This window comes from Vidua macroura, chromosome 10 (genome assembly GCF_024509145.1).
Source record: "Vidua macroura isolate BioBank_ID:100142 chromosome 10, ASM2450914v1, whole genome shotgun sequence".
NCBI classification, from domain to species: Eukaryota; Metazoa; Chordata; class Aves; order Passeriformes; family Viduidae; genus Vidua; species Vidua macroura.
Genome location: NC_071580.1, coordinates 24,453,510 through 24,472,102, shown reverse-complemented (window position 1 = coordinate 24,472,102; position 18,593 = coordinate 24,453,510).

The window sequence follows — 18,593 nt, the reverse complement described above, 5'->3', positions numbered from 1 at the left end:
GGCTGCGGGACACGGAGCGGGTGCAGCGGCACCCCCGGGATCTTGGGGTACGGCACGGTCAGTACTGCCCGTGGCACTGTTGACATCGGGTCAAAGGGGAAAAAACAAAACCAAACCAAACTACTCCCGAGCCTGAAGATGCACCGGCCTGCAGCAGATGTACACAGAAAGCAGGGGTTACTCTGGGGAAAGCTGGAGAACCCAGCTGCTCTTGGCTTGGAGGCCACAGAACAGAATCCCTGGAGGAACTCGGGTGGCCTTTCCCCCAGGATCAGCTCCGGGCGGCACAGCAGATGGATTACCTTCGTCGTGGGGACAGTGATCCACAAAATGTCCTGTCTGCCAGAAGCAGAGTGTGGCACGCAGAAGAGAACTGGGGGAGGGTTGGGTTGCTTTTGTGCCACCAGATGATGGCTGGAGAGCAGCAGGGAGCACAGCAACGAGTAAAGAACACATGCTGACAGTTTTGTTAAGTAAAAAAATGGAAAAAAAAATTAACAAAATCCTCTCTGCCAGCTACAGGTAATAAGGAAAGTAGGAAATTGTCAGTCGATAAACACAGCACTACCCTTACATTGATTTGGTCCACTTAGACATAGTATTTATTTATAATAAAGTTGTTACAAGCATTTTCTTTCGATCCAGATAGGTTCATTATGTACTGAGTGCTTTACATCATGTTTTGAACTAACCCATTGATAAATTAGTGCTAAATTTTATTTGTAAAAGGCACCTTTGGCAAGGATTCAACATTGACTCACAACAATTGCTCACAGTGCTGACTTACTTTGTTCAATATTTGGAGCTGTTTAGTCCTCCCAGCATCCCACCCTGTGGGTAAAAGTTACATGGGGATTACAAGTTTTATCTCACACAGAGATAAGGGGCTGCATTTCCACAACAGCATCTGATTTCAGCAGCTCAGACTGAGACAAGATGGTCCGGAGATTATGGAAATAGGAGTGTGTACAGCCAGATCCAAACATCTCACACTCACCATGCAAACCAGGAGACAGCCCACCAGGGTGTTCCCTGACTAAAGCTGTTAGGCAAATGCTAACTCTTCTAATAACATTTGTCCCATATCACATGTAGCCTTAGAGCAAGGAAATGTCCAGAACAGGGCAGAAATCCCCTTGTGCCCCTCTCAAGCTACCAGATCATCCTGCTGCCCAGACTGGGCCCTGCCCTGCCCGTTTTTCAGGTTGTTTAGCCCACTCATCCTCAGGGACAGCTCTCTGTGTGACAAAGGCTGCGTTACCTCCTCTCCTCCAGCCTGGTGCTCCACGGGGCAGCTCTTGTCACATGGGAGAAACCTAAAGCCAGGATGCAGCTGAGGAAAAGTGATTATGAAGTACATCTGGTAAAACCAGAGAAAGCTTGACACTAAAATCTTCAGTTTAAAGGCAGGAGATAAAGTTAGGGTTTGTTCTTTCCATTTATGTCTAAGGGGATTCTGGCCCCCCACCCCCAGTCAGTCAGTCTGCGGGACTGGTCGGACAAGTCTGCAGTCAGGAGAATAAAGGATCCTCTTCTAATATTTAGGTCATTTGTGACAGATACTGATAGAAAGAGGCACAAGGCTCTTGATGGTTACCAGGACTCCTGACAGAACTAGTCTATTGATTTTCTGAGAGGCAAGCAAATGGCAAGGCAGCATGACACCACGGCCAAGCCAGCAGCGCACCAGGCAGAGTGACAGTGTGACTCTGCCCTTTCCTGCATCAGGTGCTGGCCTGTCAGCTGCTGAATCAGCCTGGGTCCTCTCCAGAGCACAACTGATTTCCTGTTTCAAGTGGGGAGAAGCACTGATCAAATATGTGAGACTGGCATTGGAGTGTAGGTGTTGGGGTGTCCCCTGTGCACAGCTGGGGCCAGGCTGGCTGTTCTCCAGCAGGAAACCTCCCCTGGCAGCCACTGCCCTCCCTGGGGGTCTGTACCTCATGCCCAGCACAGCCTGAGCTGCAGCACCCTGTACAGCATGAAATGGCCCCTAGAAGGACATCCAGAGCAAGAACTGCTCCTGGGGAGTCACAGAACCTGCAGGATGCTGTTAATGTTCACATGTTCTTTAAAATTATTTTTTTCTTTTATACATGGCAATATGCACAAGTGCCTTAAGCAATCCTCGAGTTTGCAGTATTTGTGAACATAGCTGGAATACTGGAATATTACTTCTGCTGTACCATAAAAAAACTGCAGGACTGACAAGGAAGGTAAGTTATTCTCAGCATAATGATGAACCCAAAACAAGTAAAGGAAAATGTCAAAATAATTATAAAATGGGTCAACATTAAGGGTGTAAACTGTTAAGCATCTTTACTTATTTAACATTTCAAGATTGGGTCTCAGTACAGCCACGGCATTCTGTGGCATCTCCGGATTTCAATTACATCCCTGGATAAATGGCTTTGCAAGCATTAAGAAGAATCAGCCAAGTTATTACAGGCCGAGTTTCAGACTAAAAGATTTCTCAGTAAGAAAGCTCCAGCTACAGGCCCTTCAGTTGGGGGCTTAGACGATAAACACTGACAATGAACACAACATTTCTAGCGCTGCTTAAAATTGTGTCTCTTGGCCTGCAGTGGAGAAGCGACATGCTGCTTACAGAACATCTCGCTCAAATCTACTGTCTTTTCTATTTTTAAGCAAGCAGGTTTCTATTTAAAACTCCCACCTTACTGACTTCCTTAAAGCCATCTGCTGGTTTATTAGTCTGTGACAACAAAGTTTCTATCTCTGAATGCAATTAAGTGGAATCCCAGGGACAATTTAGTTGCCTGACCTTTCATTAAGAATAGCAGCATGATAGCACTTCTCAAGAAATTAAGAATTGGGACCTTTATAAAACTTATTAAACTGTCCTCTACCTTGCCACTTCTCACTTTTCAAAAAAGCACTTATGTAAAAAAACCCCAAGCAAGCCGATATTAAAGAGAGAGCACAAGATAACTGCTTTAATATATTCCAAGCCAACCAAAATGTGTTTGTCATGTATTGAGCTGCATCTATTTCTGAGGTCTGCCTGGTGTCTTAGCTGTCGTTCCTCACTGTATCAGACTGGAAGGAAATGAGAATTTTAGAGTCCTTAAATCATTCTGCTTTTCCACTGCAGTTCCAATAAGGGCTTGTCCTAGAGTGTGCCTAAAAAGGAACAGAACTCTGTAATGTGCTGAAAATATACTTTTATTTTCCCTTCTTATGCTTGATCAACTAAACAGAAAGGTTTAGGTCAGGCTAAAAAAAAGAAACTGTTAAAAAAATCATAATCACTCTTAAAGGAACAGACCACAAACGCAGAGGATGTACTCGTGGTTTTTTGCTATTCCTTACGCAATCTAATTCTAATTACCACACATAATTGCATGAGGTAAAGCAATTACCTGTAGCCAAAGGTAGAAAATCAATCCAGTGGTTTCCATGGAAAGCTACAGCTTTCATCTGCAGCTGAACTGAGCTGAATTTCTTGTCACTCCTAGGTACCTGCTCCACCAGCCAGGGCAGTGTGTCAATCCCTGGGACAGCTATCAGGGACCACATCCTTTGTTCCTTCTTTTCTTTGAAAAAACCCTGATGGTTCAGCAGCAGCAGGAAGCCTTGGGCTACCTAGGAGGGTAAATGGAAAACTATTACCATTATGTACTTCAAAAATAACAAGAGAGTAATTTTCTCCTAATAGTAGAAATTATCCTGGATTAGTCTCCCTCCTGGAAACTAGCAAGCTCCAGGTATCTTGGCTTTCTTTTACAAACTCCGGTGTATAAACGGCCAACATTTGGCATCCTTCAGTCAGTAGCTGAAAAAAAGTATTCACATTTCAAAAGGTGTGCACAGACCAGATGCACAATGGCTTTGACCTGAACAACGCTCAGTTAACCACCGCTGGCAGGACAGCTGAAAGCCAGAACCAGAGGCTTGTTAACATTTGGTTGTCTGTTGTGGCACCAAAACCCCTTCACACGACGTGCCAAGAAGTGGGAAGGGATGGCGAGAACAGGAAGGGAAAATGTGGTTTGGAGACAGCACCCAAAATACCCAGGCTGGATTTTTATGACATGGAATAAGCAGGGAGCATACCCAAGACAGCAAAATTACCAGGACTGCTGTATAGTTTATACATTTTATGATTTAGAGGGAGATTTTCCATTGAAGTATCCACAATTTACCTGGAAACTTGTTAGTTCCACAAATCAAATTACTTCAACTTTATATAATTTCTGGAACCAGCAGGGATGGAATTCGAGTTGCTGGCGAAGCACTAGTGAAAAGAACAGGATACAAACCTAAGAGCCGAGAAAGCCCAGAAAGTGGGAAGGGCCCTATTTCCTACCTTTACATATGAATGCAAGTGTTAGGACACAGCTTAGGCACGAGGGGGGAAAGGGAATGGAGGGGAGATGCTGGTTTAGGATCAAAGGCTGGGGCCAGATTTAAGTAGTTGCTGGAGAAAGTGGGTGTGAGGTCTCAGCTCCACAGAGTTCAGCTGCATTCCTGCCCCATTCCCCGAGAGCCCCAGAGGGACGGAGCCCCAGGTACAAGAGAATACATAACCTGAGCTCTCCCTGCCCCCTTCCCTTCTGTCACCTCATTTCTAGTTCTGTACTCAAGAAGTGGGCTTTTTGCTGCACCTGCACCAACCTTGAGATATTCTGCTTGTCTGGTGTTGAAAGAGGCCAAAGGATGTGGAAACCACAGACTGAACCAAAGCCCCCATCCTGCCTGCCAGGGGCCTCAGACCAGAAGTGAGGGGAGGGATCTGGGGAGGCTGCATTGTGTTCCCCCCACCATAAGGACTGTTATCTCCAAGTCATTAGGCCTGGCAAAACCCATCATCTGGCAGGTGCAGGCAACTGTTCCCTGACCATGAGCTCTGCCAGAGCAGTGTCTGAACCAACAGAACCATGGTGGGAGGCTGCCTAGTGCAGATGCAGCACAGTGCCAGCCTCAGATGGGGGGGGTGAAGCACCACTGGCTCCAGTTTCTGTGGTGTCGGGCGCCCAGCCCCAAGAAGACGTGCCTGCAATTACAGCTCTGAGCACAATGCATGTTTTAGTCAACTGCAGAAAAGCCAGGGAGTTGGAGGAGGTATTAGCTCACACCAGCAGCCCCCAGTTTTCATCAGCTCAAGCCCATCCATCATGCAAGTAACCTACTGTGAGCAAAGGCCCCACCTCTTTATTTCTCAGCATTCCTCTTCTCCAACAGTGACCATTTACAAGTGTATGGAGTTACAGGACATGGGGCAATGGCTTCGAACGGACAGAGGGCAGGTTTAGACTCGGTATTAGGAAGAAATTCTTTACTGTGAGGATGGTAAGACATTGGAACAGATTGCTCAGAGGAACTCTGGATGACCCATCCCTGGCAGTGCTTAAGGCCAGGCTGGATGAAGCTCTGCTCTGGTGGAAGGTGACCCTGCCATGGCAAGGGGGTTGGAATGAGATGATGTTTAAGGCCCCTTCCAACCCACACCACCCTGTGATTCAGGATTTGCTGAGAGTGAGTGACCACACTCAGCCTGAATAAAATGCTTTATGGCAAGAGCAGAATACACTGAAGGAACATGACACTGAAAACCAGCACCAGTTCTCCAGCGGAGTTTAAGCTGGGAAGGAGGAAAGTGTCACCTGCCAGCAGCTTGACTGTTGAAGATCTGCTTTGAAAGTTCAGCTATAGTAACTGTGCTGTTCCGTGACAGCCACATCCTCTGAGTGAGCCTGCTGCCTCTTTTAATTAGCCCATCTCCATGAACACCTCGGGATTTTATGTTACACTCCTAGAGAATTGTCATTACTTGAACCCAAGGGGGATGAAGTATCACAGGACAGTGTAACAAAACGAATAATCCCCAGGAGATGGAGACTTTCCTGTTAACCAGGTGTAGGACTGTGAAAGGAAGAGCCTGAATCTCCTCTGTCCTCTTTCACTTCTATCTCTGTTGAAATTTCTGTCTGGTGCCCCATCACTGCCCAAAATATTTGCACAGCAGGCACCCTCCTGCTTACCCTGGTTTCTTAGATTTGGTACTTCAGTGCCTTGCCTGAATGCACTCCTGAGAATACACACCAAGAAGATGATAAAAAACAAGAACAACAAACCCACTGCCAGAGTGTTAAACAGAGGTGCAGACTGAAGCATGGAACTGAGTACCCAAGGCAATCTCCTGCTTGGACATCCTGTTTTGGCTTCTTTGGGACGGTGAACAATCCTTTTGTTCACACACCTGGTTTGTCACACTCAAAATTGCTGCAGATCAGGTGACATGGAAGGAACCTGCCACCCCCCAGCAACATGTGACATCCTATCATACCCACAAAACTCAGTTAACACAAACAAACCTCAGTATTGCACAGCTGACAAAGAGTTTGCAGTGAGAGAGAGAACCACTCCTGATTACAGCATCAGCACTTTATACAAATTCAAGCAAGCCTGGAGTCAGCAGAATTGATCTAACCTTGCTACGTAAGAATCCTCTGCTACGCAGCCCAAATGAAATAAAAACCAAAGCAAGCAAATTAAACTACATCCAGTAATTGCCATGTTCCTGTTCAGAAGGCCCCAGGGACAAGGGAATGCAGATGACATCTATGATGATGTTCAGGGATGTGGTTTCTTTGAAAACTGGCACGTGACATGGAGGAGAGCTGCCCATTGATTAGAAGAGGCTCAGGGGGTCAAGCAGACTCCAGCAGTCAATAGTGCCAATGGACAAGCAATGAAAAATACACTTGGGTTAGTTCTAATGCAGTTGATTACATAGGTCCAGTATTCACACAGCTGAAACAAGCTCCCTACACTCTCTTCTTGCCCCCCACACTGCTTGACACCTTTCTGCCCAGGAATGAGGGCAGCCCAGCTCAGACATAGATGCTCCAGTTCACCAGTAAATGCCCAAACTACAGCACAATCTTTCTCCAGCCACCCTCTCCTTTGGAGTGTAGGCACAGCAAATCCAGATGACTTCATGCACAGAGCATCCTTTAGTGGCAGCTTCCTTTCCCCTGGGTTTTTATCTTCAAGGCCTACCAAACTGTACCCCTGCCCACCAACCACCCCTGTTCCTGGGAATGTGTATTCCACTTCCATCCCACACATGAGAAACCATCAGCTGGCAGATCATATGGACACAGCTCGTGCCTGTTCTGCCAGCAAAGATGCTGGTCTGCAGAGCAGTTAAACCTTGTCATTGCCCAGAGGCAATATTTTCAGGTTGATATTACAGCTGGAGTGCCATGAACAGATATTCCTCTCAGGCTTTTTCAAAACACCCAACACAGCTGCATCAGCAGCTGCACAGTTGGTTGTGCCAAGGGCAGGCAATGCAGTTTCAGTACTGTAGGGAGGGACACCAGAACACTCTCCTGAATGTTTCAAGCATGACTGGGGTAACTCTTTGGGGTATTGCCACAAATTTGCTTCTAAGAAATGGGCTGCTTTATGTTGTGGCTCCCCTTTTATATTGAGATTTGTCTTGGTGTAGCCCTGGGATGCACATGTTGGCCCTGCTCTGCCTTCATGGTAAACCTGCAGTGCCCTGTGTGAGGCAGAGAGTTGGCAGCCTCATTTTAAATCACTTTTGGGTTTGATTTCATCAGTGTTTTTCCAGATTTTTATTTATGCCTTGTAAAATTTTCCAGAAAGCAGAAAATCTGTTCAGTCAGGTCACATTGTGAAGGATATGCCAGTTTGTCCCTCCACAAGTCATCATGACATACTCCCCCTGGTCCCATCCTTCTCTGCCAAGAGGAACTTAAGAATCTCTTGATTTAAGGAATTAAAAATAGATAGAAATATATATAATAAATACATAGTTTTAATTCATATACTTAAAAATATATAGGAATTAAAAAATCTCCTACTGCCAATATTGTCAAAGTGGAAAAAATAACACACAGTGGGACTCTTGAAAACACACAGCCTACTCTTTCATAGTGATCAGAAAGAAAAACCCATACTCTTGTGATGAGCTGCTCTCCCACTCTGTGCCCTCGTGGCTGCTGGCCCATCTTTCACAGATCTCAATGAGACACCCCATAATATGAACCTGTGAACACCTCCCACCCAGCAGCATATCAGGTGGATCCCTGGATGAACATACTGCACTACTCATGAGCTGAGTGCACTGTAGGGATTAAAATCCCTTCTTTTCTGGTCAAAGAGAGAAGCTGCAGTGCCCCACAAGGCAGCACAGGCCATACACAGAATATCCACGTTCCAGACAGGGCCCTGGCACAGCACGTGGCTGCAGGTTTGCAGGATGGCAAAAGACTGTGAGAAGTCCATGTGGATCCTAGCTGTATATATGGAATTGGCTCTGACTCCTCTGAAACACCTTCTTCCATAGTGAAGGATGGGCCTAGGAAGCAAGACTTCAGAAGCTGAAGAGCAATAGCATGTCTTTATTTTTTCGAACATCTCTATCCTAAATTCAGTGTTTGGGCATAAACATCATGTGTTTTCCTGGACACAATTGCAAGGAAAAACCAGACAATAAAACCTGTACTCCAAAGTCTCATCTCACAACTCACGTAAAAATTTTAACAGGGCAACAGACAGGGCAACAGCACCTTGAAACAACCCTATTTGTAAAAATTCGTATTTGATGAGCAATGCAGCCTGCAGGTTACTATAGCAGCCAGATCCGTCACCTAGGTGACCAAGCACCAGTGATATCAACATTAACCTATCCCTACACACAACCTCACACTGTGCACATTAGCAGCCTTCCATTTCTTGGAAGTTTCTCTTCATACCAACAGATGGACAGCAGCAGAGCATATGCACAGTCTGCAGGAGGGGTGAGCTCTCCTCACAGCACCAGCCTGCCTTGCTAAGGAGGATTATTTCTGACAGCACCACCTGTGGAAGTGCTGGGCACTTGAGGCAACCAACATGTGTAACCTGATTCACTACCAGAATAATAAGTAGCAACTTGCCTGAAAGCTCTGTGGAAAAGCTTCTGGTGGCCAAAGAGTCCACTTAACGTAGCAGAGGGTCTGAAGCATGAATCCACACAAAACAGAGAGAATGTCTTGAGGCACTGGCAAGGCCTTCCCCCAAGGAACCATTACTTTTTGGAAGCCAAACTTTCAACAAGGAATACCAAATCCAATAAATTCCCAAATCAATACCTTACCTATTCCATGGGAATGATCTGTTCCAAGTAAGGCCAAAAAAGACGTTTCTCTAATGTTCCACTGATGCTGTTTAAATCTGGGTATCTGAGGAACACTGCTGAGTAGAGACGTGTTTGTTTACAACCAAGCAACACTTTGATTGCAGGGACAGATTCAACTCCAGACTCCTGGAAAATACTGACTTTTTTTGTAACAATGTTACATAATTGGTAGCTTCTGTAGTCTGAAGGGATTTTGGTTGCTTCGGCTAAAGGAAATTAAATGATATTAAGACTTCCCCCCCCCTTTTGTTAAAGGCTGCCTTTATATCCCATTGAGAAATTACCCGAGACAGAAATCTCTTTTCCTGCACTTTGATAAATAGGGATGACTCATTATTTCCCCATTTTGCTTTAAATATCCTGTCATCCTTGTGGTTTGCTTTGTTCAGCTATTCTCTCAGCTTCATACAGTACCTGCTGTAATGACACTGGAAGTCCTCTGTGGTTCTTCTGCCCTTTCAGTGCATCCCCTTATCAACAGAGCACTCTGACCTTTACACATGCCTCACTTTACTTACCCAGCAGACACTTGCAACCCCCCAAGACAGCCTTTCTTTGATCACCACTTCCTAGACACGTGGAGATTACATTATCTTGGCAGAGCCAAAAAACATGTCCTACCTTTCCAAGCCTTTACCCTCACTGAAGCACACTCAGATTTGGGGCTGCAGTTTAAATTTTCAAAGTCGACTGAGCTGTTACAGCTTCAGGAGGTGGGGAAACTTCGTCAATTAAATTTATTTGTTTGAAACCTGATTGTTAGCTTCCTTGTCTTTTGCCCATATTTCACTGCCCCCTGTTCCTTGTGCTCAGTAAAGACAGTGGTGTCTTTTACCTGCTTATCCATGCACAGGTTGAGTAAAGACCATTAGAAGCCAAGCCCTTTGTAATCCTGGAGAACAAAAGAATAACTGTCTTCCTGATAAAGCCAGTTTTCTTCTCTGTCTCTCACTGGCTGATGATGGGATAACACCAGCAAAAGAAAACAAGATCAAAGTCATAGTGCTAGATCTGAGAAGATAAAAGAAAAAAATTTCAGAAAGGAAGGAACATTGGGCAGATGAGAAAAATAAGAAATGCACTTCTGCAGCAAAGGATATTTTACACTGAGGCTAGACAAGGGCAGAAGTTTTTAGGGAAAAACAGGGCCTCTGTGTTCCAGGGAAGACATCTAATGGGGCCTGAAAGAGTCAACCTCAACACAGAGAACACTTGAGCAGTGGAAAACAAAAAAACAGGAGCATGGAAATGAATAAATGTTTTATTGTTAGCTGAGAAGTGTACATTCTTTGTTGTTGACAAATGCAGCTTGAATTTTGCAGAGCTTTTGTATCTGCTTGCTTCCCTCATGAAAACACCCTTCAGAGGTGATCCAGGAGTGCCCAAGGGCTCCCACCCTGGCCCTGCAGAGGCTGAAGCTGCCTGGGGGCTGAGGTTCAGCCTCAGTACACGAGTCAAAGTCCAGACTCTGTGAGAGGAGGACATACCTGCCTTGATTTGCTGATGTCAGATAGGGAACAGTGTGACCTGGAAACTTTCAGAGGGACTGGCAAGGTGAACAGAACACATGGATGCAGTCAACTGCTCAAGAAGCTCTTCCTGTTTTTTGTCTGTGAATTATATTAAATAATGCTTATTTAGTTCATAACCCTAACAGTCCTCTTCAGAGAATTGGGTATCCAAGGTCAGGATGCCTTTCAGGACAACTGGATACCTTTAATGAATAACTGCACTTTAAACAGTGAATTTAATTAAAATGCATCACTACACTGGAGAAAATATCCAGCCCTTGTGACATTATGCAATAGTGCACTCAGTGTAGAGATACAAGATAAACAAGGAACACTCTGACCTCGCGTATCATCCTGCATGACTTAACTTCCTATTACTTTTTACCTTTCTTCTTTCTCAATTCCTAGTTATATTTATATATTTAGGAAAGATAAGAGGCTACGTGAACTTTGCAGAACTGCCAACAGCTGCTCAGGTGGAACTCTTGCCATTATGAGGTTGCAAGCATGCTCACCTGTGCAGAAAGAAAACTTCCTTCACAAAATATCTCCCTGGTCTTTCCTGCAGGAGCATTGGAATGCTCAGTTGTTTCCAACTCCATGCCTCTGAGAAACGAAGTGGGTCCTAAATGCTGTAATCCCCTTTTGACTTCCATTTTTATCACTCTCAAAACCAAGTCTGCAGCAGGATTTTGTCTGTTGTTGCAAAGTGCAAAGAGCAGCTCAAGATGGCACCTGAGAGGCAGGAATATAAAGCTTCCTATTTTATATAATGACAAACAAGAGAAACCTTATTCATCTGTTTCTGTGTGAGGAAGGCTCACACTAGAGAAAACCCAAAAAAACAGGAGAGAACTGCTTGAAGAGATCATGAAAGGAGACCTTCAAAGGCAGAGGGCAAAGAACCTTTGGATTACTTTCTTCCCTTTTTATAATGCATAGAGGACATGAAAGAGGTTTTTCAGTAGTTTTTTCTTATTCTAAAAGGATTTTTCTTTGGTTCCTGCTTCTCTTTAACATTAAAAATTCAAGTCTTGCCTTGAATAGAAGGCTCTGAGGCAAACAGCATCAAAGACATGCACAGGTCAGGATCAAGTACATTGGTAAGGACATTTGGTTAGTGCCCATCTTGCACTGGATTCTTAAGGTTGCAGATAAAAGTCAACAAATCTGAAGATTCAAAAACCAAACCAAATTGAGTTCAGCTGCAACAAATACTTTTAGAATAGTAAAAAATTAACATCTTTAAATTACTAATGTTTTAACTTTAAAAAAATTAAATTATGTGCCCCCAAAAATTCACAGTTGTGTTTGGGCAGAAGAAACCTGCCCTTCATACTCAGAGTGAAATTAGTGATAAATAAAAATAGTGATAAATAAAGCACCTTTTCATTGCCTTTGTGTCATGGTGAATAGGGTCCAAGTTACCTTTTGAAACAGACTTGTATCCCACACCCTTTTTCTGCTGAAGGGAGAAATACTTTCTCAGCCAGCTGGTCTCTTTTCTGAGTAGGAAAGCAGCAGCAGAGCTGTTGGAGAAGGACTGTAGACTATTTCTTGTGCAACAACAGACCAAACTTCAAGTCTGTCATACCTACAAAATGCCAGATGATTTTCTCCACTGCTTGTAGGAGCAGGAAACCTCTCAGACCCTTGGGTGGTGAAACTAACTGCTAAAAACATAAAAACACAAAATAAAAGCATCTTCTTGTAACACAAACATGATGGATTTGGAAGTCAGCAAGAGGAAGCAGAGATGGTGCATCTGATGACATTTTTCCAGTTTCTTTCTCAGGGTAGATCTGAGCTTTCCAAACTGAAGTGTTATTGTAACACTTTTTCCCTGTTCTGCATATGTGGTTTTGGTGGATTGACTACTGAATATTGAGTTAGGGATGCTGAGAGCCTGCTTGTGTTCTCCAATTCCTGTGGCTATGTTGCCCTAGTCAGAATTAAATGATACATTACACCCTGAGTCACCCTCTGCTAATGCCTGCTAGATGTTTTCTGGCATCAAGGTTTAGAACTGGAGCTCATTGGAAATTTTCCATAGGGGAGATTTTCTGTTTCTGAGAAAATAGGAATTTTCCATGAGGGAAATAAAAAGGTTGTTTCTGAAAAAAAAAAAAAAAAAAAGAAAAAGTTTGTTTGCAAAGAGGATCAAAAGATAGTATTTCATTTTTTATTCACCTGGACTAACCAAACTGCTCAATGCCCCAGGTGATCCATGTGAATTTTGGATATTTTCTGATGGAGACAGTCCAGTCAGAGCCCAGCCTCAGACAAAGAGGGGGCTGTGACTGCAATTTTCAGATGGCCCCATGTGACTGCTCATTTCTGACAGCCACGAGTGTCACAGGTGCTGGGCAGGGCAGGGCTGGGAGTCACAATCCCCCAGTTACACAGCAGGGTTACAGCAGCCCCGTGCAGGGATCTCCAGCAGTGAGACACAGACCCAGACAGGTTCTCCAGTGAGGGAGGAGGCACTCCCCAGTAACCCCCAGGTGCTTGCTGAGTTAGCATTTCCACCTCCACATCCTTTATCCTCTGCTGGAACCACTTCCTCCACTCTTCCATCCCTGTCCCTACCACTCCCATTCTCTTTCCTCACCCCTCATATGCCACTCCTCAGTGACACAGCTGCTGCTGCTGCCCCTCAGCAGCTCCACACTGCCACTGGCACTCACTGGAGCTGTCTCCTCCTTGCCTGGCTGCCCTCACCCCACAGAGGCACAAACTGCCCATCTCACGTGCAGAGTCCAGGGGCCACCTGCACGCTGCTTCCCACCAGGAACCTGAATGGGAGACAAATCCATTGATGCTCTCCAGTCCTTTGCCCCTTCAGCAGAAGCTTCTCCCACAGCTGAAAATGCTCCCAAAGCTTGGTTTTCATTTGTTGCTGTTGCTTTTTGTTTTACAAACAGAACCACACAACCTCTCATACTCGTCTAAAAGGAGGCGCCTCCTCTGCCCTCCCAGTACCCATCAGGAATGCCCTGAGATCTGGAGTGTCTGGACTGTCAAGCCAGCAGTAATTGTCTTCTCCTGCTTCAATGGGCTCTGGCTCAGGCCACAACATGCAGATAAACACCAAGGAAACCAGATTCCAAACCTGAAACTGGTGTCACCATGAACAACCAGTGCTGGCACAGATCTGGTTCTGTGACTTTACTGCTGTAGGGACAAAAAGGAACAGAGAATTGCCCACTTTGGAGCCTCCTCTGAAGTGTGGAGAACCTCAGATCAGAGCTACCAGTACTCTGTCTGGGTAGAGACCTTCTCACTTACCTTCTGCCTCCAGAAGTTAAAGGCCACAAAGCAAGATAAGACATTCAAATTAATATCTTCTGGCTGTCACTGGACTTTTGTCCCTTGATCTATGAACTTCTTTCCTCATTCCCCTTCAAATAAAGCAAAACCTCCCTGTACGAATGTAACCCTGCAGACCTCTCATAAGCAGACCACACACGTCCAGCAGTTCAGGAGCTACAGGAAGGACCTGAAGGAAGCAGAGCTTTTGGGCAGCACTTATTTCCCACAGCCTTCAGACAGCTCTGAATGGTGCCAGAGGGTAAGGCTGGAGAGGTGTGCACTTGTTGGCACAAAAGCAGCTTCTATCAAGCAGCAGATAACAGTGACACAGCTGCCACCCCCAGGGCTCTCCAGGAGAGCCTGCAGGCAGTCGTGGGAACAGCCTTCATGCCAGGCCATGAAACCACTGTTTGGGGAACCTTTGGAGCTCCTTTGTCCCTCTGCTGTACCATCTCAAATGCTGCTGGATTTGCAATTGCCTTTCCTCTCCCTGAGAGTGCTGATCAGTCAGGCAGACAGCACTGCAAGGAACCAGGGTCTGGTGCTGCATGGAAACTGCAAGGGTCAGTCTGAACAGGGCCACGAGGGGCAGAGATCACCCTGACACTGTCACTCCTGGTGGCAGCACGGGGCAACCAACAGCTGCAGCAGAAAGTCTTTCAGAACTAATGGGCCGAGAGAGCAGGAACCAAAGATGGGATCTCTGCTGCACACAGTGTCACAGGGTGACACTGGCAGAGTCTGACCCTGCCAGCTGGCCTGACATCAGGGGAGATGTCCCAGCCACCCACCTACAGCCCAGAAAGGACAGGACAGGTTGCAAATCTCACTGACAGAGCCCATCCCTGCCACCAGAAACCCAGAGCTGAGTGTTCGTACAAACAGGGCAGCACTTTGAAAGTAGAGGCTCCTAAAGCACTGGCTGCTTTTTAAATCTGTTATCAGCTGCAGGTACTGAGTGCCCCACACAGCTGTGTGTGGGTGTTGAGAGCACCTGGCTTCCCAACACTGCCTGGCCACCAACCACACACAGATCTGAGGCCTCTCAAAGCAAGGGTCGCCCTGGTCAAACTGTGCTACTGCTGCTCCCATCCCTCTCCACATCCCCATGTGCCAGACAGTGCTGAGCCCTGTGTGTGCAGTACCTGGGATCTACTCTCACTCTCTTCTCTATTTTCTGATAATATACAAGTAGTATTTCCTATAGGAAGTCATGTTACCTGCAGCAATGACACTGGATAATAAACTCTTTACACTCTTAACACCCAGAATAAAAATCATCAGACAAATGACTGCACTTCTTACATGCAATTACAGAATAGTTCCCCAAAAATACAAAGAGCCCCTTGAAAAATGAGCTGAAAAGACAACTGGTAAAAATCAGAAGGGAAGGGCAAGAGTGAAAGACGTGATTTGCCAAGAGGATTGGGATTTTTCTAAGTGTAAAATCAGACTCAGGAAGAGAGAGATTAATTAACAGAAAACAGAAGTGCAGAAAATATCCTTTATGGACTTGGAGGTTGGGAAGCAAGGAGTGGGAGCACCAAAAGAGCTAAAGAAGATTTAAACCATCTTACATTCCCAGAGCAGAAACAGCTCATGAGGCTGAGCACACACCTGAGGCAACACAAAGCTGCTGCTCTGCTGTGCCACCACAGCTCTGCTGCAGAACTGCATCTTTCCTCAACGTGCTTCACTGCCCTGTCCTGCTCCAGGCTTTTTCCTGCAGGTTTTAAGCTGATCTGTGGCATGAGGCAAGAGCCACCAGCTCAGCCAGCAGCCACCACAGCATGGGGCAGCTGGAGCACAGCAGAGCCAACACTCTCCTCCTGGGAGCTGGCAGAGCCTCCACAGCTGGTGGGAATGAGCCAAACCCAGAGGCCACACAATCACGTGCACCTGGGCTGTTACCTGCCTGACAGGTGTTTTTCAAAACTAGACTAGAGTTTACTGCTCACTGTGAAAAGCCATCAGGCATTGCAGTGATCAATGCAATCAACTCCTAGGTTCTGCACACCTTTATTAGTAAAATAAGACTTTCTTTTTGAAACTGGGATGTCTAAAATTGACAATAACTCAATGTAGCCATGAATTTAGTCTACTTGAATTTTCCCATATGAACCTTAGACCAGAGCACCCCACAAATATGACACCAAATGTGCACTGCAGTCACGTGTTACTAATTACTGACCTGCCATGTACAATCAAGGGAAATTTCATTTACACCAGTCAAGGCTGACAGAAAAAGCATTGCTCAGAAGAAATATTCAGCTAAAAGAAATAACTCATAACTTAATGCTCTCTTAGAAGTTTCTGCACAAAATTTAAATTTTCCCCATGTTAGCTTTCGGGTTACTCTTGTATCAAAGACATAAAGGGAAAACCTTTTCAAATTGCAAAGCAGCAGTAAGGAATGATTTGTGCAGTATTTTAATATTCTAATTTTTTTCACCATGTCCCTCCCCTTCCACCCGCAGGTTTTACCCAAACTTGGTGAACACACAAGACTGGCATTAGAAATGTGAGAGCTGGGCTCCTGCTTCCCAAATAACACCAAGAAGTAAGAATACGTTCAGCATCTGCCCATCATAGCTTTTTTACACTTTGGTCCTTGTCAAGTACTTGGTTTTTATATCAGATAAACTGAAGCCAAAATTCCAAGCCTGCCTGTATAGTGTGTAGCATATTACATCTATTGCATTCTGATGGCCAAAAAAAAAAAAAATCACCTTTAAAATTACATTATAGATATTTTCAAGCTATTCACAAGCTCCAGTGAACTTATCTCACACTTTTCCATAGGTCTGTAAGTATTCCTGCTATGTTTGCTTTATCTGTGCTTTCTGTCCTTCTAGAACATCCCTCTGATGTGACTTACAGCCAAGACTCAGCCCTCACCTGCCGCTCTCTACGTTGTAAGGGCTCCTCAAACCTGCAACATGTGCAGCACCAACTTCAGCCCAAAGGATTTCCCCCTTGAAGAAACATGAAAACTCTGCTCTGCCCATACACTGGGTTTGTGGGACTGTTCTCCTATTTCAAGCCACAATTTCTAGGGAAAAATATGTTTTAGAAAAGGAGTATTATTGTAAATCCTTAAATGCTTTTTCCACGTAATTTGGGTATTAGCTGGCACAACCCAGCACTCTGTAATTCCAGAGATGGGAGGTGAGGAAATTCAGCAGCTGCAATCTGAAGTTTTATAGTCAGGTGAAACTCTGTACCTTTTAGCCTCTCCAGACTGTATTTCTCATTTTGTCTAGATGCCCAGAAACCTGAATTACAGTCTGATTTCTCAAATTGACACTTTTCATTCCATACAATCTGGAGATGCTGGTAAAGACCTGAGGCCAGAAGCTCGGCTGGCTCACATCTCACTTTTTCAAACACTGTTCAACACTGCATGTCTTATTTAGATGCCCTGACTTATAGTTACAAAGGCTTATTTATTAATGTTGCAATATACAACATTCTTAAACTTAAAACAGATCTAAGAAACCTATACAGCTTTTATTCTCATTTTATGCTCAAATAAATGCAAACCCAATCCTTCCTTCAAGTCTCTGAATAACACTAAGCATATTAAATTCAGTTCCACATCTTTGAATTGTAGAACCTTGTTAAGCAACACTCACATTTTTATTACCCTGAGTTTCTCCTTGGTGGGATGTGAGGCACATTCCCAAAGGCTGCCACAAGAGGAAGAAAGAAGAACTCTTAATGGGATCCCCCATGAGAGCTCAGTACAAGGAATTTGCTAGGGAAGAAATGGAAAAACACCTACTGGTGATTTAATTTTAGTCAAGGAGAACAGACAACTGCAGTCATTTATCTTGTTTGTTTTCCAAACTTATCCACTAAAACATATCTAAATTGTATATTTATATTACTGCACGCCGTTTATGTTCCTTCATTCCAAACATGCCCTGTTGACAAATTCTGCAGTGTTGCCAGCATTAGGAACACCTAGGCACAGTGTCACCCAGGTGCTGTCACCTCCAGCCACGCGACACCCTCCTTTGGTGCACATAATCCTGCATACTGGAATTACACAGCCCCACCACAACATAGCTGGAAAACTCTCCTGCAATGGAAAACCTTTAGCCTTAAAGGTTCCTTTATGGAAAGTGAGGATGTCAGGTCTGGCCAGGGCATTTCTGAGCAAGGAAACAAAATATCCTTACTTGTGCAAATCAGAATCTCCAACAGGAGCCCTCTAAAAAAGAGCTCGCCTTTATTTTTTGTTGTGAATGCAATACACTCACCAAAAATCTAAGCTGGCTGTATAGCTTGGGGTTTTGTGGTGGCATATTTTAAACAGAGGGGCATCAACAGATATTTCAAAACAGGAAGCAGAACACAGGACCATAGAACAGTCTGGGTTGGAAGGGACTTCGAAGATCATCTCATTGCAGCCCCCCACATGGACAGGGACTCCATTAGTCCAGGTTGCTCAGGGCTCCATCCAGGGATGGGGCATCCACAACCTCTCTGGGCAACCTCTACCACTGCCTCACCGCCCTTACAGTAAAAAATATCTTTCTACTATCTAATCCAAACCTGACCTCTTTCAGTTTAAAGCTATTCCCATT